The following is a 15,169-nucleotide window of genomic DNA, read 5'->3' as shown; positions in this document are numbered from 1 at the left end:
CATGTTAAATAGTCTGAGCAGAGACTCCAACGACTATCTTGACTAACGGCTAATTTTGACTTTAGGACCAGAGTCTAGATTTAATTGAAGTTAGTTAAATTAAGTGAATAAATAAAAATATAAATAATTTAAAATTGTTAAAGGTTAGTTAGAAAGTTATTAAAAATTATAATTTGTTTTTTAATGGGACTTAAATAATAAGTATAAATATATACAAAGGTTAGTTAGAAAAAAAATTTGAAATATACATAAAAATAATAATGAATAGAATTTTTAATTACGAAAGTAATAAAAGGTAAAAAGATTTTATTTCATTTTAAATAAATAAATAAATTCAAAAAAAAAATTAAAAAAATAAAAATAAATAAAAATAAAAAAAATAAAAAATAAAATAAAATAAAAAGATAAATAAAAAATAAAAATAAAAATAAAAATAAAAACTAAAAATAAAAATAAAAATAAATAAATAAATAAAATAAAATAAAAAGATAAATAAAAAATAAAAATAAAAAATAAAAAATAAAAATAAAAACTAATAATAGTAATAATAATAATAGTAGTAGTAATAATAATAATAATAATAATAAATAAATAAATAAAATAATAAATCAATAAATAAATAATAATAATAAATAAATAATAATAATAATAATAATAAGAATGGAAATTAAATAAATTAATAAATTAAATAAATCAAGCGAGCGAAAAATAAAATAAAATAAAATAAATGAATAAATTAATTAAAATAAATAAAACAAGCGAGCGAAAAATAAAATAAAATGAAATAAAATAATAAATAAATAAATAAATAATAATAATAATAATAATAATAATAATAATAATAATTGAATAAAATAAGCGAGCGAGGAGGAAGGAAAAAACAAGGCGCCCAGGAAAAATGGCGAAATAAAGGGGAACCAATGAAAGCAAGAAAGGGCAAGACTAGGAAGAAAGGGTCGGGATCCAGCAGCTACTGATCTTCCAGCCGTCATCTCTATTGAGATTGCTCGGCCTTCTTTCAATTTCAATAGCTTCTCTGAATTTACGGTGATGGAACTGAGCAACCTTGGCAATAACCTTGGCCTCCTCAATACACACTTGATGCTTGGTCTTTTCCGCATGCTCTGCCAACGCTGAAGACTTGGTTCTTCCATGTCTTAGGTCCGCTGCATGTTTGCTAATCCTTTGATGGATGGAGCGCCCTGTTTCCCCAATATAGGGGGTCTCGCAAGAACAGGGGATCAAGTAGACACCCTTCATATCTATAGGATCAATGGGATCTTTCACTGATCTGAGGGATTTGCGAATAGTTTTGAGGGGTCTGAAGGTTGAGGGAATATCATACTTCTTAAGAATCCGAGCAATCTTGTCAGTGGTTCCTTGGACATAGGGAAGATGGACCCCTAGCCGGCGCTCTTTGTGTTCTTTTTTGATTAACGAGCTTTTAGAGGCTTTTAAGAACTCCTTCTGACCCAGGCGCCTACTATAGCCATTCTCCATAAAGACATGAAGGAGATGGGATTTCTCTTTATCGAAGCTCTCCTTATCATAAATCCTCAGGGCTCGCGTAGCGAGTGTGTTAAGAACACCCAGCTTTTGAGCAGGGAAATGATGGGAATCGGCATGAAGATACTGCTTAGTATGCGTTTTTTTCCGGAATACTGAGTGGGAGAGAGAACCATCATTATTCTTCGATATAAGGATATCCAAGAAAGGGAGGCAACCGTTGACCTCTTTTTCCATAGTGAACTTAATGGCAGAGGACTGATAGTTGAGGTGGTTGAAGAAGAGATCTAACTCCTTCGAGCCATGGGACCAGATGACATTAGTGTCATCTACATACCTTTTCCACAGCTTGGGAAGGAGACGAGCTGAGGCTAAAGCTCTGGCTTCGAAATCTTCCATAAAAAGATTTGCAACAATAGGGGATAGGGGTGAGCCCATGGCAACACCACAGGTTTGTTCATAGAACTCACCCTCAAAACAGAAGAGGTTTTAAGTACCATTTTAATTAATTTCTTATATATATATTTTTAATCATTTTATTAATTTATTAATATAATTTTTATTAATAATCTGAGATATATAATTTATTAGCCCTCTATTAGTATTTACTCATTAATCATAATACATTAAGCAATATGGGTGTTGATGGATGAGTAGAACCTCCGTTCGAAGAAGTGTCATGATATTTAATACCTATAGTTAATTTCGTATATAAATACTGGTGCGGTGTATGCGGCACATGCATATGTAGCTATCATACGCATGCATCGTATGTCTGCTATTATTCTTGCGTTCTCTATATTTATAGATAGATCATTACATACACTCCCCCTTCAGAAAACTTCGTCCCGAAGTTAGAGTTTTTATTTTATATGATTACTTATGATAGCAATTCGTACATTCTTCTTAGGATTGTAAATCGAGGTTAAATTCTTATTTAATATAAGGATATTATAAAATTGGTGTTTTGAATACTTCTAGGTTTATAATTTTAATGGTCAGGCCTTGCCCTAATCAGGTTCCCAAGCTATTCTAAAATCATCTTATCCTTCCTAATCTCTTCCGCTCCCATCCTATTCGTCCTCTATTGGAGTATGCCATTGCGTCAGTTTTACTGACCTAACCATTCATAAACTCTAAGGCTGACAACGTCGGTTATACTGACTTTATTCCCAGTAGGCATCTGGCAGTCATCATCACACGTCTAGGGGAGCGTGATTCACACAGTCCTCCCATGACTCCAGGGTTTGGAGGATAAACGGTGGGCAACACCTCCACCCCTCCCAATAGAATTAGGGTTAATACCCTATCATAGAATCTCTTTGAGCCTTAATTGTTCTAAGGTTTCTGTCATCACGTGGTCATTTTGGTAACAGATATTATCTGCAATCATAAACACTTGTCCATGCATTTATAAAATGTGCATTAACATATTCAAAAATAAATAACTTATATATAATTCACACATGTCAACTACAGTATAACATATTTTGCCATATTCTATTCATGTCATTGACTTTCATATTAAAATGTAATTATTCTTTGATTTCTATCTCATCAATCATATTGATACACATAAATAAAACAGAATTATAATATCTTAATTCCCATCAGAAGCAAAATCACTTAAATATTTTAAACTTTACTTTGACAACTATAATTTAGTAAGATCAATAACATATTCTGTCTTGGTATCCATGTACCAACGAAACTTAAACAGATATTGTCATAAAAATTCATGTTTATATATGATCATTCAAAATGGTTCTGAGTCTCTGATTTGCAGTAAAGTAAATATATACAAAACATAGTTTAAAGTTCTTCAAAATTGACACAGATTAGGGTATTTTTGACATATGTTCTCTGTATCTTCCCAAGTAGCTGATCCAGTACTATACTTGTCCCATTGGACCTTAACTTGGTCTACCAGATGATTCCTGAGCTGTCGAACCCTACGTTCCAGTATACATAATGGTTCGACCGATATGATTCCCTCGTTCGATACCTGCAGTTCCTTCCATTGAAGGTTATGAGATTGATCAGCTATATAATGTCTTAATACAGATACATGAAATACATTATGAATTTTATGCAAGTGAGGTGGCAGTGCAAGACGATAGGCGACATGTCCAACTCTTTCCATGACTTTAAACGGTCCAATAAATCGGGGTGACAACTTTGTCTTTTTTCCGAATCGAATAGTACTTTTATTTTGTTTGATGCGGATGAAAACCTGATCCCCTACTTCATACTTCTTATCAGTTCTGTGAGCATCAACATAACTCTTTTGTCTATCCTGTGCTTTCTTTAACCATTGTCTAATTTGTCTTACCTGCTCTTCCATTTCTTGGATTAACTCTGGTCCTATTATCACTCGATCTTCTAACCTGTCCCAACTTAACGGTGTTTTGCAAGGTCTACCGTATAACGCTTCAAATGGAGGCATTCCAATCGAACTGTGGTAACTGTTATTGTATGCGAATTCGACTAAGGATAAGTACTTTTCCCAGTGTGATTGTTGATCCATAACATACATTCTCAACATATCTTCAAGTACTTGATTTACCCTTTTTGTTTGTCCATCGGTTTCAGGATGATAAGTAGTGCTCAAATTTAGTTGAGTTCCTAAGGCTGACTGCATGCAAGTCCAGAATCTTGAAGTGAATCGTGAATCTCTATTGGATATAATCTTCTTAGGTACTTCATGAAATTTGATAATTTCATTTATGAATACTCGCGCTACGTCAGCAACTTCGTAAGTATCTCTTACGGGAATGAAATGGACGCTTTTTGTTAATTTATCCACTACTACTAGAATGGCATTGTGTCTTTGAGAAGTAAGAGGTAGCCCAGTGATAAAATCCATAGAAATAATCTCCCATTTGGTCATAGGAATGTCGTGAGGTTGTAAGAGACCCGTTGGATGACAGTGATCTGCTTTTACTTGTTGACATTCCAAACATTTTGCAACAAATTGAGCGATATCACGTTTCATGCCCGACCAGAAGAAGAGTTTCTTAGTATCCAAATACATTTTCTTTACTCCAGGATGTGCACAATATATTGCTCTGTGGGCTTCCTTAAGGATAGTGTCTCGAAGATCCTTATTATCAGGAATATACATCCTTCCATGGAATCGTAAGATTCCATCATTTTCTAGTTCATATCCTTCAAACTTAGATTCTCTTGGCTTTTTACCCTCAAGACCAGATCTCACCTTTAAATACCAGCTATCTTTTATAAGATATTCTAGTACTCGTTGCCTTAAGTCTACTTTGATAGGTATGAGAGAGAATATCCGAGGTCTTCTGCTTAAAGCATCTGCTACTACATTTTCTTTTCCCTTAATATATGATATTCCAAAGTCATATTCACTTAGGAATTCACTCCATCGTCTTTGTTTAACATTTAAGCTTTTTTGTGTGAACAAATATTGTAGACTTTGATGATCGCTTTTAAGCGTAAAACTTCGCCCTACTAGATAATGTCTCCAAATCTTTAAAGCTAGTACTACAACGGCTAACTCTAAATCGTGAGTAGCATAGAGTTCTTCATGAGGTTTTAACTTTCTGGAGGCATATGCTATTACTCCTCTATCCTGCATCAATACTGCACCTAGCCCTTGTTTGGATGCATCAGTACATACCGTAAAATCTTTGTCCATATCAAGGACTCTTAAGATTGGTGCACTGGTCAGTAGTCTTTTGAGTTTAGAGAATGCTTTATTACATTCCTCAGTCCATTCATACTTAATACCTTTACGCTGAAGGGTTGTAATCGGCTTTGCAATTTTGGAGAATCCCTCCACAAATCTTCGGTAGTAATCGGCTAAACCCATAAAGCTTCGTACTTCATGTGCGTTTTTTGGTATTGGCCATTCCATGATTGCTTTTACCTTCTCAAAGTCTACTAAAATCCCTTCACCTGATATGATATGACCTAAGTAATGAATCTTTTCTTGAAAGAATGAACATTTGGATAATTTTCCATACAACTGATGTTTTCTAAGGCAGGACAATACTATCCGTAAATGATCTTCATGCTCTTTCTTATTCTTGGAATAGATGAGAATATCATCTAAAAAGACTTGTACAAATTGATCAAGATATTCGCGGAAAACACTGTTCATAAGATTCATAAATACTGCTGGTGCATTTGTTAATCCAAATGGTACCACAGTAAATTCATAATGTCCAAAACGTGTCCGGAATGCAGTCTTAGAAATATCGCTTTCAGAAATCCTTAGCTGATGATAGCCTGATCGAAGATCAATTTTTGAAAAGACAGCAGCTCCTTTCATTTGATCGAAAAGATCATCGATTCGAGGCATAGGATATCGATTCTTTACTGTAGCTCGATTCAAGTCTCGATAATCTATGCATAATCTTAAGGATCCATCTTTCTTTTTGACAAAAATTACAGGAGCACCCCAAGGTGATATACTGGGTCGAATATGTCCTATATCCAATAGTTCCTTCAATTGAATTTGCAATTCTTGAAGTTCTGGAGCTGTCATTCTATAAGGTGTTTTAGAGATTGGTTGAGTACTAGGTTTCAATTCAATAGTGAGATCTAGCTCTCTTACAGGGGGTAATCCTAGTAGTTCCTTTGGAAATACATCCGGAAATTCGGCTAACACCGGATATTGTTCTAAGGATGGTCCTTTTTCTTTACTTACTTCTTGAATTACATATGCCTGACAACCTTTTCTTAAGCAACACTTCATTTTCATTGCGGATATGTAACGTAAAGATACTTTTCTTTTGATTCCTTGAATTTGGATTGCTTCTCCTTCATCATTTATACCTAGAATTCTTTTCCCATAACAGTCTACCCAAGCTTGATGAGCTTCTAGCCAATCCATACCTATGACAAGATCATAAGTTCCTAAGGCTGTGACATAAACTTTCAATTTAGTCGTACAGACCCCTAGGTCAATTTTGCATTGATCCACACTTAAGTCTACGGATTGGAGTTCTCCTAAGGCCATTTCTACCTGTCTGAAATCATTTTGTCTGCGAGCTGCCAACCCACATTTGTTTAATGCATATGACGAAATGAAACTATCTATGGCACCAGTATCAAATAAGATTTTGAGTTTTATACCATTAATAATACCTGAAGATTCCACTACAGTGGATTGATGTGTTGCTTGGTCGTTGTTGACTACTACATGAATTCTATGATTACCTTGATTATTTGATATTGGTTCCTTTCCAGTCCTATGCAATATACTTGACGAAGCTTCTGGACAATCACGTTGAAAATGCGGTCCTCCACATCCCCAACAATTAACCTGCGTTGATCCTCTTGAATCAGGACGTGAATTTCTAGATAAAGAGCTCTGTCCTCTCATGTTGTTTCCTCTCGAATTTCTTCCTCTATTGGCAGTTCCACGAGATGTCCATGGATTGGTGTTTGATGATTCAGCGGCTATAGTGTTAATTGCCATGGGAGCTCTTGTTCCTACATTTCTGGAGGTAAATCTATTACCATAAGGTAGCCTTGAGCTACCTCTGAAGAAATTTCGGGGATTCTTTCCTGGAAATCCTGATTGTAAAGGTTCTGCTGGCCCTACATCCTTTTTGATTCCTAGATGTTCTTCTGCATAACGACCACATTCTACTGCCTCAGCTACTGATGATGGTTTCCACATGCTCACCAAGGCCCTGATGCGAGGGTTTAACCCAAATATGAAGTGTTCAGCTTGACATTCATCAGAATCTAAGTAGTGAATGTATTTTACAAGCTCCATAAACCTTATCTCATATTCTTCCACTGTTTTATTTCCCTGAACTAATGTATGGAAGGCTCTGGCTTGCTGTTGTTGAAAATATGGAGGTAAATACTTTGCACGGAATCTTTCCCCGAAAAATTCCCAAGGGACATTATCCGATGTAAGGTGCAGTTGTTTTTCCAGATTTCCCCACCAAATCAAGGCACTTTCCTTTAATTGAAATACATCAATTTTTGTTTTTGCAGAAGAAGAATATTCTCTTAATCTAAAACATCTGTTCATTCCTTCTAACCATGCCTCAGCACGTTCACCTGCTCGACCTCCTGAAAATTCTGGGAGTTTAATCTTCTGAAGCTCCCTAGATATATCTTCTTTGGATCTTTTATGCTCAAAATTCTTTGGTTCCGCTGAATTGGTTGCTAAGGGTTGGAGTTCTTCTTTGTTCTTAGCCATAGTTGACTCTTTTAATGTTTCCAATAAGGCTTCCAATGAGTTCATTATCACGGTCAACTCCGGTGCTGGAGCGATTGGTATTGATGATGGTCTCGGTGGAGACGATGATGATGGTGGTGGTGATGGGGATGATGATGATGACGGTGGTGGCATTAATGACGGTGATGCTGCCCGATCACGTCGTCGTCACTCATATGTCTTTACCATTGTAATGTTTCCTCTGTACATAATAAAATTCCATAAAAGATTGAGGTAGACATTCGAATTTAGCATATAGTTTTCTTTTGCAATTTCACATTCATAAACGGGTATAGTTTTTTTGCTATTTTTATCTGCTAGGCAGATCTTACTGGTACCGAGGTCAAGGAGGATGGTCTCGCGACCTCCTTGTCCTAATGCAGGGTATTCTATCCTAATATGAAATAATGCAGAAGTGTATGGTTATTAATGCCTAAGGTAGACCATCCAAAATTAATTACTAAGTAATATTCATAAAATTAAATATTTAAATATTAAATACCTCGTTATAATGAACATCATCAACACACCCATCACACCTCAAACTATTACCTTTAAAGAAGGACACACATAGTTATAATGTTGAATATGTTACTTAGATGTATACTATCGGAATATCAATTATAACATATTCATTATAATTTCATAGAAGAAATTTAAAATATTTACATAAAAATTATGGTAGGCTGGTAGTTTATATATATATATATATATATATTTAAAATAAATATAAGGGTCAAACTTTAATAGAACCAAGTAACTGAGATGATACCGATTAAACAATTAAATATCATATTTATTTATCTAACATAATATTTACATTAGCTTATTCTTCTTATGAAAATTTTGAATTATAATTAATTAAACAATTCGTAATTTTTTATTTTTTATTTATCTCTACTGTAATAATAGACTAGTAAGTGTTTCTCAGCCTAAATAATTAGTAAATACTCCGCTCTATTATTGTTAGTAACTCAGTTAAATATATCACGGGCAATTTTTTTTTTTGGTTATTATTATTATTATTATTATTTGGATGCCTGATTTAATGTAAGAAATATTAAAATCAATTGAAGGTTTCCTACGGATTGGTAAGGCGTATGGCTAATATTCATGAGGTCGTATTTTCAATAATTGATGTATTATAATTAAAATTTATATTATTTAATTTATAGTTGATTTATATACCCTTTTTTTTGGTGCGGATTGAACACGACATCCACAGCTTCCAGCCAGTGCTACGGCTTACTTGCAAACCCTGCTCAGGTTCTGTGACGCGTGCTGAAGCATAGTGCCACACGTCCAATGAATTAACGGGTTTGACGACAACCCGCAGGTTGCGTGTTCAATCCACGGTGTGTCCATACGTTCGGTGGCCCGGAGATATGAACACACAGTCTTAACTGTTCGCCAAGTAGGGGCGCGTGAGGCCGGTTTAACAAAGCAACGATAACCTCTCGCTCTGTGCAGTGGAAGAATAACACGGCCTTTAAGAATAGGCTTTCTAATTGCAGAATTTTGTTTTAATCTAATGTATAATTTAAAATTGCTACGTAATTATTCATTGTCCGTAACTGTAAATATTTGATCTTCGCTACATAATTACTCATTTTCCGTAACTGCAAATATTTGATATTTTTAATTTATGATGCTATGCATATTATAATTAACTGATTGTCATTACCGTCTTTACGCAAGCACACCTATAGTTTGTAGGGCTATACATAAATCACTAGAGTTTTGATGTATGAAAGCATTTGGTGATCTGATCTGAGTATTATGAATTAAGTTTGAAGTTACAGGAAGTACTGTTTACTAAAAATGTATCTCCTTTTAACAATGCGTGGACTTATTCTACTTCTGTAGCGAGGCTCTATGAATATTTATTTGTCCATACATTTAATGTTTCTTTACTTATTTGGGCGTTGATACTACGGGGATAGAGCTTGTCAATAGGGTGAAACTTGAGCAGCATCTCCACGTCCGATCAAACAACCCTGTATTTCTGCCTGTTTCAAGGTACCATTTCGAGGGCACTCTTCAAGAGCCATAAAGCCATATTCTGCTAGAATTGCCTCTTCGATTGCCAATTTAAAGTCACTAGGTTTACTCTTATTTAGCTCCGTTTGACCCTGAAATATCGATGGCTGATGGGGAAACGTTTTCTCTCGGAGATTTTAATATTATTTATACAAATCAATGCCACACCCTGTTGGGAGATGGTTTAGATCTCTTACTGCAACCAATGTATATATATTGCGGGTTTATTATATGTAAATACCAATTTCCATGAACCAGTAAGGAATAACTTATTTTCTATAATTCGAATACAGGCAAGGCAGGGCAATGAAGAATTTACAGACAGTAATACCATTGTATACCATTATTCAAGTCAAAATTTAGGAAAACGCAGGTGGGTGTAAAGCCTGTAAGGTCAAAGGGTTTTAACCTGCTCTAATACCAAATGTAAGAACCGAAAAACAGATGCAAATACAGTAAAGGAGTTTATATCATGAACCTGTAATTAATTTCCTGAAAACTTACAAAATTAACCAACAGAACTGCTGAGGTACCTACCTGTGCGCCTGCGGTTGAAGATGCCTCCAGCTACCTTGCTTCGGTTACCAAAAGACCGAATCCACCCAGCCAAACTGAGCAGAACCTGGCTGCTCAATCCAGTAAGCTTCTTAGTTGAAGCAGACTGTTCCCTCTGTGCCCAGAAACTCAGAACAATTCAGGCTCTTCCTGTGGATAATTTCAGTTTATCACGCTCTTCTTCCTTCAGTTTTCCTTTCCTCTGTGCTTTTCTTCTGTTACCCCCCGTCCCCCGTAAACTTCTGCTTGGTGGCCTTTATCTGGTTTCTTGGCGGTGGCCGCTCTTCCACCAGTAGGCCACCGCTTAATCCCCTGGTGACACCCTCCCATGTCACGTATCACCTTCTCTATCTCATTTTATGGTCACGTATGTATATATATATATATATATATATATATATATATATATATATATATATATATACTTTATGATTTATTAAATGGCATTTCTTAATGTTTTATTAAAGTACTTTTAAATATTAAAATTATAACATTATTTTAAGTACCCTTTTAATTAATTTCTTATATATATAATTTTAATCTTTTTATTAATTTATTAATATAATTTTTATTAATAATTTGAGATATATAATTTATTAGCCCTTTATTAGTATTTACTCATTAATCATAATACATTAAGCAATATGGGTGTTGATGGATGAGTAGAACCTCCGTTCGAAGAAGTGTCATGATATTTAATACCTATAGTTAATTTCGTATATAAATACTAGTGCGGTGTATGCGACACATGCATATGTAGCTATCATACGCATGCATCGTATCCCTGCTATTATTCTCGCGTTCTCTATATTTATAGATAGGTCATTATAGGCAAGCTAAGATGAAGCAAGAAGGGCCACATCAAGGACAACCAAATGAAGCTAAGATGATCAAAGGAGAATCAAGATGAGGTATGTATGCATCAAAATTTAGTCATGTTATCATTTGTATATTATTGAGTCATGGGAATAGTTCTATAACATGATCAAGTAGGAAAGAATCTCTTTCACCAATGACATGCTCGAAGGCATGTACTACAATGCAATGAAGGTCAACAAAAGGAAATACTCACATAAGGAGTATAAGATTGCTGACCAAGAAGCTAGTGAAGAAGAAATGTTGACTAGCACCAGAAGCAAGCAATGAGGAAGTGCTCTCACAAGGAGCATGAGGTGGTTGACCTATCTATCCAAGAAGAAGAAAATGAAGAAAGAGATCAAGCATGTGAAGAACACCATGATCACAAAGAATCACTATCTGACAAAGATCCATTGAAGACATCTCTCGAAAGAAGGCAGGACAACTCTGACTAAGGAAGAAAAAGATCAAAGGACCCTTGACACCTGTGAAGGCCTTGGAGATATGAAAGGTGCAAATAACTGATTCTACTCTACGAAGATGTCATGATGAAGAAACCATCCAACAAATGTACCATTTAATGTTGAAGCAATATCAGGATGAAGTCATGAAGGGCTACTAGATCAAAGCATGGGAACAAGCAAGTACAAAGAAGCATCCATGTGAAGAGTAGTCCAAAGCATAGACAAAATGACAAGGAATAACCAGATGACAAGAGAACCTGATATATGACAAGAAGGCCACTTTCCACGAAAGAAGCAATGACATGACTAACAGGGAAAGTGATCGATGGAAGTACAAAGAAGCATCCATATGACGAGTAGTCCAAAGCATAGACAAAATGACAAGGAATAACCATATGACAAGAGAACTTGATATATGACAAGAAGGCCACTTTCCATGAAAGAAGCAATGACATGACTAACCGGGAAGGAAGTGAACGGTGGATGGTGCCCTACCAAGAAGAAGTTCGAACAAAGACTTCATGACATAAAAGGAAGGAGATCAAGCAACTGGAGGACGCACGAAGAAGAAGTTGCTGATGAATGGACAGGTCCCTAGCTAAGAGGGAGTTATAACAAGTTCCCAATTACAAAGGAACTTAGACAAATACCTTGTCAAAGGATACTTGGGCATGTCTTCCTCAATTGAGAGGAAGTGATAGACACAACATTCTTGTCTTCACTTGGGAAGAGAGAATGGGAGGATTAGGTAATCATCTAGCATCCGATACTCGAGGATGTGTAGGACATCCAAGACAAGAGTAGGCAAGAGGACCGATATTCTTTGAGGGCTAGGAACCCAAGATAAGAATAGTCCTAGAAGGTCATACTCAGGGAACACCCGAGTGGGTATGTATCTTGAGAGACAATGATGAAGGTGTCTATAAATCATTGGTCTCGCCAACATTGTAGCTCATAGTCTCATGGAGAGATGCAACTGTTAGTCAAGGCTTTGCACTATGACAATGCTAGTTGATATGATGCTATAACAAATGGATTGCAAATCCAGTTTCTCTTATGTGAATTCTTCAAGATTGAAAAATAGCCAAACACCTTGTAACGAGTTATGAATACCTTCCTATTTAAGAGGGAGTGTTGAAGAAAGTGTAACTAGGTTCGATCTTCATAAATGTAATTTTGACATTTGTATTTATTCAAGAAAAGAGAAATTATTTTTATATTATTTGTCAATGAGTTTCTTGCTCATTGAAGTAGGTCAAGCACATGTTTAAGTGCTTCTAGGAAGTCAAAGTGTCAATGTATTTATGTAAGACCCTTAGAGGGCATGTTACACTATGTAGAATATTGTATAAGGTCAAAGGAATACCTCCAAGCAAAGTCAACAAGTCTCCTCCTTGCAACGACATCCTTCAAGCAACAAAATGATGAAGAAATAGACAAGTCAGCCTACAGTCATGATGTCGGCCTCAAGTCAGCCTAAAGGAGGGACAATCCTCTATATATAGAGGTTGTCCACTCCCTCACAACGTCAACCAAGCATCTCTGAAATCAGCGAAGTATAGAAGCCGAGAAAAGTGAGGAAAAGACAAGTCTAAGGGTCTCCAAGTGAAGCAAAGAAGGAAGGAAGAAGCGAAGTGAAGGGACTGTTTCTAGGGCAGAATACAGTCACACGTGCGAGGTAGAAGAGGATAGTCTGTGGGTATAACAGCAGTGACAAAACAGTTCAAGAATCATTATTGTTTGGGCTAGAAATTAGGCCTACAAGGCCTCCCAAGTCAAGCGAAGAAGTCTATCCCTCTAGCGAAGGTGAAAGGACCCTAATTCTCTAGGGTACGTACCACATGTGGGAAAAACTAGGGCAGCAGAACAATATTACAGTCATACCTCAAGAAAGATCTCGTTTGGTCAACAAAAGAAGAAGTCTACTTGAGTAAAGGATAGAAGAAGAACATCTCTTCTAGAAGGCTCACTCAAGGAAGGTCTATCTCTAGACAAGCAGTAGAGAAGGAGGATGAAGTGCTGGGGAGCAAAGTGTTGGAAGGAGGAAGTCTATGTGCCGGGAACAAAGTGCAGAATAGAGGAAGGACTTGACTTGTGCTTGGAGGACATCCTAGTCAAGGGTCTAGGGTTTGGCATTAATCAATAAGAAGCTTCAATAAGAGAAACTTACCAAAGGGTTTTCCTCTCTAAGAGAGAGAGGTTTTGGCCTTGGTAGAGAGCCAACATCTGTGTTCTTGTCTTTATGTTTTTGGTAGCAGTTTGATGAAACACACACACTAATAATAAGAAGAAGATCAAGCTAAGATAACTATAAAAGTGCTTCACAAATTGTTATCAAGTAGAGAAGAATCCTAATATCATTGCCCTTGGTTCTTCAACTGTGTGGAGGGTAGTTTTGGTGGTGCGAGGTCCACCTTAGCTGATTTGGCTAGATTGGTTTCGGTGTTGCAATGATACACATTAGCCAATCTTCGAGGAGGGATCAATTCAGATCTCTCAATTGTGCTTCATATCGAAGATAAAGAGGGAGGGATCATCCAGATTCCTCACGGAGCTCATCTGAGGAATTTGTTTGTCTGTGATCATGGGAGCTAGGCTGAGAATTATTCATCTTTATAGTAGCTTGGTAAAAATAATTGAAGAGACTGACTTGTTGCCTGACTAAGTTATTTGCAGGGCCAAGTTCACTTGTTGGGTCAAATTATTTGGATAGGGTTCATATTTCTTCATTGTAGGTCAAAATAGGGTTCAGATTCATTGTGTGTGACGAGTTTCTTTGAGCAGGGTTATTTATTTTTTGAAGGGGCCTAGTTTATGGCTGAATTCCATTTGGGACTCGATTTATTTATGCTAGTTGAATTGGTGGAGAAACCCTTAGGGCTTGTTGGCCACTCAGCGTCAACTACCCTATAGCAATGTACATTTTCGCAAGCAGATTCCATCGCACTCAAGGGGTGAAGATTATCCATATTTCATCATCATCTCCAGTCATTTGTTTGTAAAAGTTGTCAACCGATTCTTCAAGTTTATAATATAAATGATCCTAGTAAGACCATCTATGTATGTAACAACCTAGGTAATCCTACCTTTTTGAAGACGATTTTTATCCTAGGAGGTTTTTTGTCTCATCGATTCACGTGTGTGTTTAAACACGGATGATCGACAAAGTTTTTCTCTCCAACCTCACCCAAAAGCTAGGGTGGGTTTTGTTGTCAAGATCTTAGGTAAGTCTTAGTGTTTTAGTTGCGTCTTCTGTAAAGTAATTTGGGAGTAATTTAAGCTAATTGGCTAAATTACTTTATTACAAATTACTTGGTCTACTAGATCATATTTGAGTCGTAGAATTGGGTAAATAATTGAGGGTCTATAACGAACAATTGTTCCCCCTTCATGTATTAAATTGTAATATCTTGATGTAAAAAATATTTTAGTGCATGGTCCTTCATATTTAGACACCATGGCTAAATTATTTGAGGGTTGGGAAACCCATTAATCTGCTCATTAGTCAATTAATTAATTTTTTTGGCCAAAAAATAAA

General features: G+C 35.9%; 1 protein-coding gene across 3 annotated transcripts in view; it reads left to right on the top strand.

The window, feature by feature from the left end:
• LOC149264567 (uncharacterized) overlaps positions 1–15,169 on the top strand; it is a 162,474-nt gene that overhangs the window by 24,236 nt on the left and 123,069 nt on the right. The gene's annotated exons all lie outside the window — the stretch shown is intronic.

The sequence above is a fragment of the Pinus tabuliformis genome, chromosome 6 (genome assembly GCF_031772625.1).
Source record: "Pinus tabuliformis cultivar Carrire ecotype Pingquan chromosome 6, CPIR1, whole genome shotgun sequence".
NCBI lineage: Eukaryota > Viridiplantae > Streptophyta > Pinopsida > Pinales > Pinaceae > Pinus > Pinus tabuliformis.
Note: the sequence above shows the minus strand (reverse complement) of the source record. Positions and strands in the feature narration are given on the sequence as shown.